General features: G+C 53.5%; 1 long non-coding RNA gene across 1 annotated transcript in view; it reads right to left on the bottom strand.

The window, feature by feature from the left end:
* Window positions 1-4,420: 4,420 nt before the first annotated feature.
* LOC135177918 (uncharacterized) overlaps window positions 4,421-15,778 on the bottom strand; it is a 52,748-nt gene continuing 41,390 nt past the window's right edge. Inside the window, exons 2-3 of the long non-coding RNA XR_010303245.1 lie at window positions 5,616-5,758; window positions 4,421-4,502 (exon numbers count right to left, since the gene is read on the bottom strand). This is a non-coding gene — a long non-coding RNA (uncharacterized LOC135177918). The remainder of the gene's footprint in view (window positions 4,503-5,615; window positions 5,759-15,778) is intronic.

A 15,778-nucleotide genomic window follows, 5' to 3' on the forward strand; every position in this document is an offset into this window, starting at 1 on the left:
GGATGCTCCAGTTTCAGGAGGCAGTGGAAGAGGAAAACAGATCTCACCCCATCCCCACCTACCTGTGCCCCAGACACAATGCATTCTCTGATAGCTCCAGCAAGGGGCTGAAGAGTCTCTAATTCAGGCACACCACAGTCAGTGTGGCACACACCCATTCCACCCATAAGCATCAGCCAAGAGCCACTCCACGAAAGGAGCTGCGGGCAGCAGCTATGCTCTGATTGGAAATATTTGAGTCCTTCACAATTCCCATCCCTGTGTGCTACCTACAGGGTACTCAAGAGTCCCTGAGCAGCAAGGGCTCTTTGCAGGCTGTGCTTCTCCCTCCAGCACCATCTCCACACTGGGGTCCTCACAAGGTCTTGGGAAGGAAGGCAGGAAGTGTAGCTCCTCATCTTTCTCACAGCAAGCAGAAGGACCACTTTGCCTCACGTGTAAGAAAACAAACCAAGGCAGAGACTGAGTGAGGTAAAACACCACCCCAGCAAGGCAAACCTTCCAGAAAATTCTAAAGCCCAGGGGCTGGAATGGAACATGCTGCAAAGCTGTCACTGCCACCCCAGCATCAGCAGCCCCCCCAGCATCCTGACTCGGACAGGCAGAGAGCCCTGTGCCAGTTACTGCACTGGAGCAGTGCCTGGCTGCTTTGCTCCATCTCTCTCCATCCCAATGCAGATAAATTTAGTCTTCTGTTTTCACTGCCTGGGGAAGAGCAGGGAGGGGGAGCTGACATCTTTCAAATGAGACCTTAAAAATAAGCTGTCTGCGTGTCTGGACGTTGAAGAATCCCAAGCAGGGCTTTGTCTGGGTAGAAGAGCTCACTCCAGCACCCTAACCAGGCTGTGCCCTGAGCAGGCTGCTACCCACCCTGAGAGAGCTGCACTCCAGCAGCACAACAACCCTCGTTCAAAACACGCTTACCCTGACCAGCATTTTCTTGGGGATGCCATCACACTATGTGCTGCAACAGCCCCTGTTCTTCATGTCTTAAGGTCTTATGGAGAGCTGGATGATAAGGAGCCAGAGCAGAGCCAGGCACAGAAGTTTAGGTCACCCATCTTCCAGAACTGGGGCCCAGCACATTCGCTAGCCCAGCTTCCCTTCCAGCGAGACGCCTGCTCTCCCTGGGGCTGAAAGCTGCTCTGGAAAGGCAAGGAAGCATTTGATAAAGAAAATAACAGGATGAATAAACCCATGTGTTTGTACAAGAAAGCTTTTGCTCTGATCTTTAGTGCTGCAGTATGTTTTGACCTACTATTGCAAGACTCAGCTACATCTTCCCTCCCTCCGAATGTGACAGAAGGCAAAAAGGAAGCCGCGGCTGATGCCGCAGAGCCCTGTGCTGGGATTCCAGCTGACAAACAGCATCAGCAGAGCTGCCCACACACACTCACACGGATTAAAGCCCACACCCTCTGCTCTCCTGTCACCTGCAGGAGGAAGTGCTCGCATGCATACTTACATATATACACACATATGGGCCCGACTCTGCACTCAGATGCTTGATTTCATACCAGCAGCCTCCAACAGGTCTGCATGCGAGGAGAAACACACCCACGGGAGATATTTCCTAATGAGGGCTGACATTTACCAGTTACCACAGCTCCTGCCTTACCAAGAATAAAACTTAGAGGCAGAACCAGCTCTGCTTGGCATGGCTGCTTTCTGGCAGCAAGCTGGCAGGGTTGAGATGGGGGCAAGCTCCAAACAGTCACAGTAGCAACGGTGTGCAGAAAACGTAGGGACCACACAGCCACCCAACAAGCATGAGGAGCTGAAGCTGGGTTTGCAAGTGGCATCTGCTCCTGTGCAGCATCCAACAACTCTAAGTGGCCTTCTTCACGCAGCCTCTCCAGGCGGCTGGGCTGCTATACAACCTTGTTGGTTTATCAGCTCTGTGTTGACACAGAAGGAAGAAGGCCACTTATCAGAGGCTCACAGAGAGATGAAGACCCTCAAAAGCTCTAACGAATCACTGGGATTTCACCCAGGACAGGATTTCAAGTCAGAGGTTTGTTCCAGAGTGCTTTAGTGCCAGCTCCTCCTTCAGCATGGACAAGTTCTGAACCACACACAAAGTAAGTGCATTTTGCAGTGGACTCCAAACCCCTGCTGGACAAGCCTCATCTGATTTACTAGGGCTGCCTAGGAAGGCAGATTTACTCCCAAATTTAGCAGCCACCCAATCAGTGCGAGAGGGCTCACGTGAGGATTTGCCACCAGCTTTTGTTGAGCCAGGGCAGGACTTGCACACAGAACAGGGGCACTGAGGCCACTGCTTGCTGTCACTGCCTGGCTTCATCACAGCTTGCTTTGGTCATAAAGTATCTCACACCTGCCTTAATGCAGTGGTGATCCTGTTCAGATCATCCAGGTGACACAGTGACAGAGGATAAGGAGCTGACAAGGAAAAGAGGTCAGTGCTCCAAACTGTACTCTTAAACTCCAACCCCACCTTGGGCATGCAAGGGTGCGTGGCAGCAAGTTTGTTTTTCAGCCAACAAGTCTCCCTTCTTGCAATCAACTCTGAGGCAATAAGAGGTGGGTTTCAACACAGCATAAATCTGCCAGAGGCATATCAAGGCTCCTGAATAGCAAGGGCGCAGACAATTGTCCAGTGGAGAAGAAAAAAAGGGTCAGAGCAGTAACTCTTGCAGTATTTGTTCCACAAACAGAGAAGGTTTACACAGCTTTTCTGGGCAATTATTGGGCAGGAAATAAATCTCCACAGAAACTCATCTCCTCTCGCTTCCCAGCTGAATCTCTTTGCCTCACTCCCTTAGCAATGTCCCCAGAATGCTTCTGCAACAAGATGTCAGTTACACAACCCAAGGCTGTGCCCCAAGAGCTGGTGGAGAACTGTATTAAATTTAATAGCATTGCTCCAGGTAATCTACGACCGCTTCTAATCAATTGTCCATGCCTGCTGCAGCAAGGCTGGAGCTGCCTTCCCAGGGCTGCAGGTGCAGGACTGGCAGAGAAGGCTGCTGCAGAAGCTGGAGATCAGGCTGAGCTCTCACACGGCCTTGAGAGCATGGAGAGGTTATGAGGCAGCCACCCCTCCCCTGCTGCCACACGCCCCTTTGGCCAGGGTTCGAGATCTCTTGGTGGATGGGAGAGCCCTGCCAGGCATGAGCATGCCAGCTCCAAAGAGGCTGCTGCCCACACCAAGGAAGAGTCAGTCTCTCCTCTTTGGCATCAAATCAAGCAGGGTAGGGGGAAGGGATCACTGGCTCAGTTTTATGCAGAGGGAAACAGGAAGGATTTCTCCCCTGGTACGGCAGAGCTGGGGATCAGTTGGCATCTCCCACAGTTCCTTCACGTCGTTATCTCCATGCTCTGTGGCACCACCCAAGACCAGCTCTCAGCTCCTCCACAGCACTGCTAAAGCACAGCTTGAGCAGCTCAGGTGAGGGTCAATGGCTGGGAGAGCCAGACCAGGCAGGCAGAGAAGAATCACAGAATGGTAGGGGTTGGAAGGGACCTCTGGAGATCATTTACTCCAACTCCCCTGCTCAAGTGGGGCCACCCACAGCCAAGATTACAATGTCCAAGTGGGTCTGGAATCTCTCCAGAGGAAACCAAGCAGCCTCTCTGGGAAACCTGTTCCAGTCCTCCATCACCAGCAGGGATCGAGAGCAAGATCAGAGCTTCAGGAGTGGGACTTGCTACTCTCGTCCTCCCCACATGAGCAGGAAACACTGTCACACACATCCTTCAGTGCATACTTTGGTGGAGTTAGCTCAAACCACCACCAAAAGCTGAAGGGGAGACAGCCCTACACCCCAGGTCAGTTATCACTCTGTCAGACAAATTCAAGCAAGATCTGGGTCTAGCCTCTATTTCTGGTCTGCAAAACAGATCTATCCCTCCCAGGAATGGTATAGTTGGATTCATAAAGCCCCAAGGAGCCAAATCACGCACAAACTGGTCACTCCACATCTTGCTAAGACCCTTGCTAAACATGGTGCTTGCTTTCTACCCTGCTCAGCTCCTCTGGGCACCCTGACAGGCACTGTATTTCCTTGCCAGCTCCCAGGAGGATGGCAAGATGGAAGCGCTACAGGACTTCAGCCTCCTCGTGCTGCATTTCAGAGTGCCCACAGGCAGGAAGACATCCCCAGCTCTGTAAACCTTCCTCTCTTCCTCTTCACAGCAAGTGGGTTCAGTCCACAACAAAATATGGTCAGGAGAAGTCGCATGAGCTCAGTCCTGGGAGCTGCAAGGACTTCAGGGAGAGGCCAAAGGCACACAACAACTGGCTCCTTAGGCAGTCCATCACCCAGACTGCATGTGGAGGGTCCTCCAGTGTGAGGTAAAATGACTTGGTTTGAACTAATGCTGTGAAGGACAGGAGCCTTCTGGAAAGCCAAGCCTCCCTCCAGCCTCTCCCCCTTGACAGTGACAGACAAAGTACCTGTTGCATTAGCACCCAGGAGAGATGGTAATCACAGACTTCTGAGATGTCACATCTGATGTCCAGAGTCACATCACGAGCCCTGGGAAAGGCAGAGGGTACTTAGCCCAGCAACCTCATCACTCAAGCACCAAAGACAGCTGGGTGCAGGTCCAGGGGAGCATCACTAGCTCCAAGCCTTTTACCGGCAGCTCCCAGGTGGAGCAAGAGACTCCAACCACCTCCAAAAACCCTGGTACCTCCTCAACTGATGGGTAGCTGGCTAAGCCTTCAAGCCTGAGCCAATTTCATTACATGGAGGGAAGGACAGCCAGAAAACTGTTGTCCAGCCTGCTAAAACCCCTGGTCCCCTGAGGTCACAAAATCCAAGTCACTCTCACTGAGGAAGCGATAAGAGGCAGCGGGGTGCTAAGCTGTCCACTTCAGCCCAGCGCAAATCTCAGAGCTTCACCAAAGCTCTGCATGAAAGAGAACCAACAGCTTGCATGAACAGCAGTCCCCGGCCTCCTGAACAGAAACACTGCCATCTAGAGGTCCCTTGCCTTCTCCGTGGAGGGGCTTGGGAAAACCTGGGAGGAATTTCCACCCTCCGCAGACCCCTGCAAGGAGCTGGACAGGGGACCTGGGGAGTGCGGCACAGGCCAGGCTGCAAGAGACTTCAATCAACGTTGGATACAGCACTTTAAGGGATGTTGTACTGTTTGTGTCTGTCTTTTCTCCTTAGGAGAACTTAGCCAGTGCTTAGGAAGCAGTTCCTCTTGCTTTGCTGTGTTTGAAGGTTTGCCTTGCCCTCAGCAAGCCACTTGGAGAGATGTGAGTTGGGAAATCTTCCCTGTGACCGTAGGCAAACCATCCCGAGGTGACCCTGGGCTAAACCCAGGCTGGCCCACTGAAATCAGTGGTCATAGACTGGCTTGCACCAGTGAAGAACTGCACTGGATTGTGCTGCCTCCAAGCTAAAGAAGCCCTGCAGAGAAGCCTGCAAGCAAGATGCAGATCGTTGCAGGTTGGCACTTTAGCCATTGGCCTCACCCTCCGAAGTCCCCAGCAACAGTCACAGGTTTGTGCCACTGCACATCCTCACGGCCAGAAAATGGCCCAGACACCCATCTCTCTGCCCCACAGCCACCACACATCACACTGTGAGCCACTGCTGGGACACATCCTGGTGCTGCCTCCATCTTTTCAAACTCACCTGGGTTTGCTCTTCTGACAAACTGCAACTTCAGGCACGTCCTCAAATCCAGAACCAGCGCTTAGTCGGGAAGCTTTTGTCAGCAAAGATTAATTTCTGCGGTTTGCAGCTTTCTACCTGAGCTACCTCTGAGCTTGAGCTGTCTGGGGAAGAAGAGAAAAGATAATAAAATCCCCTGGATGTGTTGATTGGAAAGAGAGTCTGGTCGGGCATCCCACTGTCCTCTCAGATCTTTAAACTGGTGAATCACCAGAACTATTAAAGAAGGGCAGGGGAGGGGGGAAGTCCACCCTGAGCACCATAAATCTCATCTGGGAAGGTGAAAGAGTAGAAAAACATTTGAACAGGGGCTCTAGGAAAGAAACTGCTCCTCAGACTTAATGAGGGCAGGGCCAGGCCAGGCAGTCATTCAGGTGCTTCCACAGGGAGCCACAGTTAGTGCTGGCTAATGGATGAGTAAGGAGCCACCCCAGGATAAAAGCCACTGGCGTCTCTCAGGACCAACCAAGGGGGAAGCATCCTGGCAGCTTCTTCCTCCTTTACTCCACGGTCAGCAGGTTGATGATGGATGCCTGAGTCCCAGCCCTCCTCTCCCGCAGCACATCATTTGATTTGCTGCAGACGTGGGGCTGGAGGTCCCCAGCAGCACTCCAAGCGCCAGGAGAGGTCACCCATCTCTTTGAATAACGTCCTCTGTGAGTGCCAAGAAGTGACATCAAGCTTTGCCCCTTGCCACCCTGTTGGCATTACAAGGATGCTAGTCAGGAGTCGGGGTTAGAGGAGGTGAGTTCCCTGCCGTCTCTGGCTGCCCATGCATGATTTATACCTGCTGTGTCAGACCCACATTTACATACAGCAACTGCACACACTACCTCCCAGCACTGGGGCATGGGCTGTGGAGATGGCTGGGGAGACTGCTCTGCATGGGGCATGGACTGTGGAGATGGCTGGGGAGACTGCTCTGCATGGGGCATGGACTGTGGAGATGGCTGGGGAGACTGCTCTGCATGGGGCATGGACTGTGGAGATGGCTGGGGAGACTGCTCTGCATGGGGCATGGACTGTGGAGATGGCTGGGGAGACTGCTCTGCATGGGGCATGGACTGTGGAGATGGCTGGGGAGACTGCTCTGCATGGGGCATGGACTGTGGAGATGGCTGGGGAGACTGCTCTGCATGGGGCATGGACTGTGGAGATGGCTGGGGAGACTGCTCTGCATGGGGCATGGACTGTGGAGACACCTGGGGAGACTGCTCTGCATGGGGCATGGACTGTGGAGATGGCTGGAGAGACTGCTCTGCATGGGGCATGGACTGTGGAGACACCTGGGGAGACTGCTCTGCATGGGGCATGGACTGTGGAGATGGCTGGAGAGACTGCTCTGCATGGGGCATGGACTGTGGAGACACCTGGGGAGACTGCTCTGCTCTGGGGCATGGACTGTGGAGATGGCTGGAGAGACTGCTCTGCATGGGGCATGGACTGTGGAGACACCTGGGGAGACTGCTCTGCATGGGGCATGGACTGTGGAGACACCTGGGGAGACTGCTCTGCTCTGGGGCATGGGCTGTGGAGATGGCTGGAGAGACTGCTCTGCATGGGGCATGGACTGGGGAGACTGCTCTGCATGGGGCATGGACTGTGGAGACACCTGGGGAGACTGCTCTGCATGGGGCATGGACTGTGGAGATGGCTGGGGAGACTGCTCTGCATGGGACATGGGCTGTGGAGACACCTGGGGAGACTGCTCTGCTCTGGGGCATGGGCTGTGGAGATGGCTGGAGAGACTGCTCTGCATGGGGCATGGACTGTGGAGATGGCTGGGGAGACTGCTCTGCATGGGACATGGGCTGTGGAGATGGCTGGGGAGACTGTTCTGCACTGGGGCAAGGATTGTGGAGACCTTCACATAGGAGAGCTGACCCACCCTTAACCTGCCAGCAAGGTTAGGCTTGCCCTGGGTAGACTACTTTTTGCACTGAAGAAGACCAGCTCTCTCCAAAAAAACATGTTGGACAATCCAAATCACTCAGAAGATTCACTGCTGAGATCTTGAGACAACATGAGAGCCAGCAACACACTAGCGTAAGAGACACAGCCAGGAGGCAGATCACACAGAAAGCCCTTGCCTGCCAACTACCCTTCCCCAAACTTCCCTCCCCACCCCAGCACAGGGTTACAAAATCTGCCTTATGCTTTCTGACTCCACTTTGACAGTCATAGCTGGTCCAGAGAGCAGCAGATTAGACAAACAAGTGATGGCACACGGATGACAGAGCCAGGGAGGAGCAGCCAGAACACCTAAGAGACAGACTCAGCTGCAAGGAGAGCCCAGAGGGAGTCTGCACTATGGAACAAGGTGGGCCTGCAGAGCAAAGACCCTCAGCTGGTCCAGGTCACTCTGGGAAGCATCTCTGCTTGCAGCATTTGCAGCTTTCAGGTTACTAAATGGCCTTAGGCTAAAACAACCCCAAACATCTCACACCAGGATTGGGTCTACAGCTGCATTTTTCTCTCTCTTCCCTTTCAATCTCACCTTTATCACTGCTCCCCAGCCCAGACACACACACATGTGAGCAGCCACCTGCAAACACCACCAACCACACTGGAAATAGCCACGTTTACAGTGGCATCTCTGGTGCCCTCTCTTGCTGGCAGGACCCAGGGATGACCAGAGGGTTAGAATCCTAGAGTCAGTCAGGGTTGGAAGGGACCACAAGGATCACCTAGTTCCAATTCCCCTGCCATGGGCAGGGACATCCTACCCTAGCTCAGGCTGGCCAGAGCCAGCCTGTGGGCATCGCTGCCAGGTTGAGGGAAACACTGTGAAGAACTTGACCTGAAATTACATTGCCCAGCTACTGGATCACTCCCCACAAGATCTTCCACCCAATGCCCAGCTGGGACCAGTTGCAAAACCAGTGTTCAGACAGGGCTGGTGATGCTCTCCCAGCCACAAACCCTATTTAAAACCTCAAGGGGCAGAGAAGGAAGCACTGGAAGGGATGGCAAGAGAGGGGTGATGTTCATTTGCCCTTGGCAGAACAGCACCACGGCACCAGCAAAGGCTCAGATTATGAGGGCAGAGGAAAGCCACCGGCAGCTACAAATTACTAATCAATGTCGGGTAACAACAACAGCAGCTAATAATGAAGGGCTGATCAGCTTACTGTGGCAGTAATTATTCCTGACACCAACCCTCAGAAGGAGCATCCAGGCTTAGCACGCCGTCTGCCGTGATGATAACCCAAGATAACTAGAGACATTTCTGCGCTGGAAAAAGGGAGGGGGGGGAGAGGGGAAAAGGGAACAAACAAAGCAGCAGCCAACAAAAACATCAACCCTCAGCAATTAGCAAGACTTGTGGTGCTAATTACACTGCAAACGGTGCAGGGGCTTTGTCAGTGCTAAGCGCAGCCTTCCTCCCGCCGGCGGGGAGGGATGCGGAGTGCCACCACACCTTTCGCAGAGCAGCGGTGACAAGCGGCTCCGGCGCTGCCTTAGCCTTGTGCGGGCGGCTCGCTGCTGCCGACAGCCAACGCGGCACCAGCCCCTGCACCGAGACGGCCCGGGGGAAAACGAGCAGGAACTTCACCCCGAGAGGGGGGAGAGGCTGGAATGGGCTGCCCAGGGACGTGCTTGAGGCCCCATCCCTGGAGATATTTAAGGCCAGGCTGCTCTAGGGTAGGGTGTCCCTGTCCATGGCAAGGGGGTTGGGACTGGATGTTCCTTGTGGTCCCGTCCAACCCTCACTGATTCTAGGATTCCATGGAAGAAGTCTCTCACTGCCATGCTGTAGAAATGGTTGGGCTTCTCTTACCCTCTTCTTCAACCCTCCCTGAAGGTGTTCAAGGCCAGACTGGATGGAGCCTTTGAAACAATCTGGTCTTGTGGAAGGACTTCCTGCAGATGGCAAGGGGCTGGAACTTGATGATCTTTAAAGTCCCTTCCAACCCAAACCATTCTGTGATTCTCTTCACGTCCCTCCTGACCCAAACCATTCTGTGATTCTCTTCAGGTCCCTTTGGACCCAAACCATTCTGTGATTCTCTTCATGTTCCTTTGGACCCAAACCATTCTGTGATTCTCTTCAGGTCCCTCTGGACCCAAACCATTCTGTGATTCTCTTCATGTCCCTCCTGACCCAAACCATTCTGTGATTCTCTTCAGGTCCCTTTGGACCCAAACCATTCTGTGATTCTCTTCAGGTCCCTTTGGACCCAAACCATTCTGTGATTCTCTTCAGGTCCCTTTGGACCCAAACCATTCTGTGATTCTCTTCACGTCCCTCCTGACCCAAACCATTCTGTGATTCTCTTCAGGTCCCTTTGGACCCAAACCATTCTGTGATTCTCTTCAGGTCCCTTTGGACCCAAACCATTCTGTGATTCTCTTCAGGTCCCTTTGGACCCAAACCATTCTGTGATTCTCTTCAGGTCCCTTTGGACCCAAACCATTCTGTGATTCTCTTCATGTCCCTCCTGACCCAAACCATTCTGTGATTCTCTTCACGTCCCTTTGGACCCAAACCATTCTGTGATTCTCTTCAGGTCCCTTTGGACCCAAACCATTCTGTGATTCTCTTCACAACACTAGGCAATACCCAAGACGGGTGCAGGAGCCATTCACAGGCTCACAGGATGTTAGGGGTTGGAAGGGACCCACGGAGACCATTGAGTCCAATCCCTCTGCCAGAGCAGGATAATACTATTTAACACAGATCACAGAAGAACACATCCACACAGGCCTGGATAGTCTCCATAGGTCAAATTCAGGATGCTCCTCTTGGTACGAGCCACAACCAGGGCAGGACTTGAAATCTTTGTGTGATAGAGTTGTGTGTTCCAAAATGCTGCATTCACCCACAGCTGCTCAGGATCTGCAGCGGTGATGCTCTGCAGCAGCCCAGACACCACAATGCCCATCACTTCCAGCACGTGGACTGGTCCCTCCTGCTGATGAGAAGCTTCCCTCAGCAGCCTTTCCCCAGCCAAGTGAGTGCACCCAGCAGGGGCAGCAGCGTGAAGGTGCTAAGTCCTGCGCGCTTCCACCGCACGCCCCTCGCTGCTAGAGCAAGAAGAGGTGAGAAGCAAATGTAACAGCCCCAAAGGCTTGTGATTACAGATGCCTCTGCACCCACTTCTCTCCAGAGCCTTGCACTCTTTCATTCCAGGAGGCTGCCAAATTGGGCTCTCAGCAGCAGGGATTTTATAGGTGTGAGCTTCACAAGAAGGCAGCAGCTTGGGGGTGGGGGTCACTGCGGCAGCCGCACGGCAAATCCAAACTTCTGCGAGCCCAGAGATGAATGGAGAGGCTGCAGCGTTTCTCTGTGCAGATCAATGCTGCTCCAGCAGCAGGAGCATGCTCTAGCTGCTTCAGATCTCAGCCTCTTCCTCCTCCTCCAAAGCTTGCAGGCTCTGGCACCTCACAGGGAGCAGGGGCTTTACCTGGGCCAGAGAGCCCTGCCAGGAATACAAACCAAGTACCTCACAGCCTGGCAAGATTGAGTGATCTGAGAACCACAGAATTAACCAGGTTGGAAGAGACCTCCAAGATCATCTAGCACCCAGCCCTGTCCAAACAACTACACCATGGCACTAAGTGTCCCCTTCTTCTCTTGCTGCTTGCCTGGCAGCAGAGCCCAACCCCACCTGGCTACAGCCTCCCTTCAGGCAGCTGAAGACAGCAATGAGCTCTGCCCTGAGCCTCCTCTGCTGCAGGCTGCACATCCCCAGCTCCCTCAGTCTCTCCTCACAGGGCTGTGCTCCAGGCCCCTCACCATCCTTGCTGCCCTTCTCCAAACACCTTCCAGCACCTCAACATCTCTCTGCAATTGAGGAGCCCAGAACTGGACACAGCACTCAAGCTGTGGCCTGAGCAGTGCTGAGCACAGGGGCACAAGAACCTCCCTTGTCCTGCTGCCCACACTGCTCCTGAGCCAGCCCAGGATGCCATTGGGTCTGCTGCCCACCTGGGCACTGCTGCCTCAGCTTCAGCTCCTCTCTCCCAGCACCCCCAGCTCCCTCTCTGCCTGGCTGCTCTCAGCCACTCTGGCCCCAGCCTGTAGCACTGCCTGAGGTTGTTGTGGCCAAACTGCAGAACCCTGAGAGACAGGTGCCCACCAGCTCTGCACTCACAGCCTGCAAACTTCCCAGCACACTCCAAATGACAGTCCTGCTTCTGCAAGGGTGATCTGTGCCAACCTGGCTCCCCCCCCAGCCCTGTGGCAAAGCTGTCCCAGCCCACGGCCCTATTCCAAGGCAGCACCAGGGGTACATGGTTACCAGCCCTTGCACAAACAAAATCCTCTCGCAGCAGAGCTCCTGACTCCAGCCTTTATTTACAGAAATTATTATTGCAGGGAGCCCTAAGGGAAATCATGGGTTTGGGCTTCACACACTGAATTCATCACTGCTAGCAAAAGGGTTACAAGGCCTTTTGAGATGCACAGAAATGCAAACTACCTCTGAGTTGTGTGTCACAGAGGGAGGACAGGGGGAAAAACCCAGGCATGAGCTTCAGCAGGCACAGGAGGGGAGAAAGGGAACAGTGAGCACGTTGCTTTCCTCCAGCCCAAGGCAATCTCCATCTGCCAGGTGCACTCAATCCTTTGTGCCACTCGATTAAGTTACAGCTGACCTAAGCACGGATTGTTGTTCTGCCATCAAAAAGAGCAGTCCAGCCTCAATGTCCTCAGTCGCCACAGCCACACAGGGGCACGCAGGGAGTTCAAGGAGAGTTAGGAAGGGATGGAGAAGGGAGATACTGCAGGGCTGAAGCAGATCAGAGCCTCTGCCACACACAATACCGCAAGCACTGCCAGCACTGACACCAAATGCTGGACTGGAGTGTCTGTTTACAGAGGAGGAAGAAGAGAAAAGTGCTGCTGCATCCTCCTGAACTGCCACACTTAGACGTGCAGGGAAAGTCAAGGCTTTGATCACCCTGGGGCACCCTCCTGCCTGCAGCTCTCACACAGCCCAGTGGCACTCAAGCACCAGCACGGTCCAGTGGTCAGAGCTTTCCCCTGTCGCATTCCTTGACTGGTTGATGGGAACGAAAAGGGAAGGATTTTGATGTTCAATAGGGAACAGACAGGAGGTCTTCTTGGGGCAGATCAACCTGTCAGATGCACACTGTTTGGGCATAATGCAAGCAAAGAGGAGGAGGAGGAGGAAGAGGAGGAGGCATCTGACCTTACGCTAATCTACAGTAGTGGCACTCTCCTACATCAGTGTCAAGGCAGGTACCATAGGAGATAGGGAGGGGGTCCCACAAGGACCAGCAAGGTCCACAACTCTGTAGCACTGCTAGGGTTATAAATCAGAGAGCTGGCACCAGACTGGCTGCACAGACCACACGAGGCACCAGCAGTGACATACACCTGCTACAGAGAGACCTTCTCCAGCAGAAAGGTCTCCCTCACCCTGCAGAGGCTTGGAATAAACACTTGGTTTGGTGCAGAGCCAGAAATGTTGACCTTAATGCCAGCTGCACAGGCCAAGGATGCTCTGATGGTGCCTGACCTGCATATATTTTCACAAGATGTTTCTTCAGCCATCCTCATCCACCTGCCCCATCTCCTCACAAATATGGTATGTCGCTTGAAAGTCTCTGCTCATGAAGGGCCCAAGGAGGTGTCTATCATATCACAACATCAAAGGAAGGCAAATCCTGACAGAAGACAAGGTCACACCAGCTGACACCAACAGGTGACCATGACAGCCCTCCAGGAGAAATTGTGCTGTTCAAAGACAGCTCAAGGATGACTGGCACGGCACAGAGGGTACATCAGCACAGGGTACAACCCCAAATGCTGAACCAGACTCCCAGAAATTGAGGCTAGAATCAAACTCTCTCCTTTCTGTCCTGAGTCAACTGCTGCTGTCCACCAGGAAGGGAGGCCATAGGCTTCCTCATCTCTAGAGACTGCAGCCAACGCAGCAGCCCTGGCAATGCAGGATGGCATGGATGCTGGCCCCCACGAAGCTGTTTGCCAGCATTTCAAGGTGAATCTGATGTTTCAGCTGCTTCCCAAAGTGTCAAGGAGATGCTTCGCTCCAACTTTTCATCTCAAGCGATAGACGGCGCCAAGGGCAGCCTGCCAGAAGCGAAGAACCACATGCGTGACAAAAAGCATCACCCCTGGGAAATCTGCATCCAAGGAAGGCTGGGAACCTCCCCCCAAAACTGACAGAAGCACAAGGTTATTCGGATCCCTCCCCTGCCAAGGCAGTCTCCTTCAATTTGGTCAGGGCATGCTTTTCACGCCTCGCCTGCGGAGTGGCTGCTTCCTGCAGGAGGAGGAACCACGGAGAAGTTTGAGCACAGCACAAAGCCGAGCCTGGGTTGTGCCTTCCCCCACGCTCAGGCATGTCAGGAGTGAGAATTCAGAGAGAGCAGTAACGGTTGGTGGTGTCTGAGCCAGCAGCCCTGAGCTGGAAGAAACAATACAGCCTCTCCTCCCGAATCTATCCTGCTTGTTCTCCTCTCTAACCTCACACCCCAGCCACGGTGCCGGGGATGAGTCATCTCCACTGCTGTCAGCTGGGATGAGGCTGAAATTGCATCACTTATCAGCAATGAGCCAGCAGGGGGGTGGCTGCAGAACTCACCAGAGGGGCTGAGGTTTGCCTCAGTAAACTGAACCCAAAACTGGAACGTTCTGAAAGGCCCCCAGCCGTTTTGCCCAACTCCTAAGCGAGCTCAGAGTCGTGGAATGGTAGGGGCTGTAAAGGACCTCTGGAGATCACCTAACCTAAACACCCTTCTAAGGCAGCATCACCTACAGCAAATCACACAGGAGCACATACAGACAGCTTTTGAAAGCCTCCAGAGATAAGAGGCTCCACAGCCTCTCTGGGCAGCTTGTTCCAGTGCTCTGCCACTCTGAAAGTAGAGTTTTCTCCCTTACGTTTACTCAGAGCCCCTTCTCCTATCACTGTCACCACTGAGCCCTCCTCCTATAGATGTTTCTAAGCATCCCCCTCAGTCTCCTCTTCTCCAGGTTAAACAGCCCCATGTCTCCCAGCCTTTCCTCATAAGATTCCAGTTGCCTCAGCATCTCAGTGACTCTCCACTGGACTCTCTCCTGTAGTTTCTTTTCTCTCTTGAACTGGGGAGCCCTGAACTGGATACAGTACTCCTGATGTGGCCTCGCCACGGCAGAGTAGAGCAGAAGGGTTACACCAGCTATAATCCTTGGGAACTCTGCACATTCCTGCATTGAAACTCTGGGAAATTATCTTCACAAACCATTAAGCTACCTGGATGATGCTGGTTAAGCTGCAACACAAAGTTTTTATTCCAGCCTCAGAACATACAGCTCCATCCCTGGAGATATTCAAGGTGAGACTCAACAGGGCTCTGGGCAGCCTGATCTAGCTGAGGATGTCCCTGCTGACTGCAGAGGGGGTTGGACTAGATGACCTTTAGAGGTCACTTCCAACCCAGACCATTCTATGAGTCTATGAGTCCCTTGACCTGTTAGCCACACACTTCTTAACCACAGAATCAAACAGGTTGGAAGAGACCTCCAAGCTCAGCCAGGCCAACCTAGCACCCAGCCCTGGCCAGTCAACCAGACCATGGCACTAAGTGCCTCAGCCAGGCTTGGCTTGAGCACCTCCAGGGACAGCGACTCCACCACCTCCCTGGGCAGCCCATTCCAATGCCAATCACTCTCTCTGCCAACAACTTCATCCTCACATCCAGCCTAGACCTCCCCTGGCACAACTTGAGACTCTGTCCCCTTCTGTTGCTGCTTGCCTGGCAGAAGAGCCCAACCCCACCTGGCTACAGCCTCCCTATGGGTAGCTGTAGACAGCAATGAGGTCCACACTGGATCACTGCTCCTGATCCAGGCATCCCAGGATGTCATTGGCCTTCTTGGCTACACTGCTTCAAAGCTTAAAACCAAGTTAAACATCTGCTTGCCAAGGCAGCAACTGTGTCTTGCACCTGCCTAGAGAGGAGGAAACTTTTTGTGGGCTCTATGACAGTTTTAGCACCAAACTGTGGCAAGTTCTTAATGTTTTCAAGCTGGGAGTTCTGCAGGGTCAGTGGAGGTGGACTCACAGATCATAATGGCTCCAACTAATCACATCCAGCTCCTGGCTAGCTGCCTGGTTAAAGATCTGGATTACTCCAATGGGAAGCAGACA

This window comes from Pogoniulus pusillus, chromosome 8, assembly GCF_015220805.1.
Source record: "Pogoniulus pusillus isolate bPogPus1 chromosome 8, bPogPus1.pri, whole genome shotgun sequence".
NCBI classification, from domain to species: domain Eukaryota; kingdom Metazoa; phylum Chordata; class Aves; order Piciformes; family Lybiidae; genus Pogoniulus; species Pogoniulus pusillus.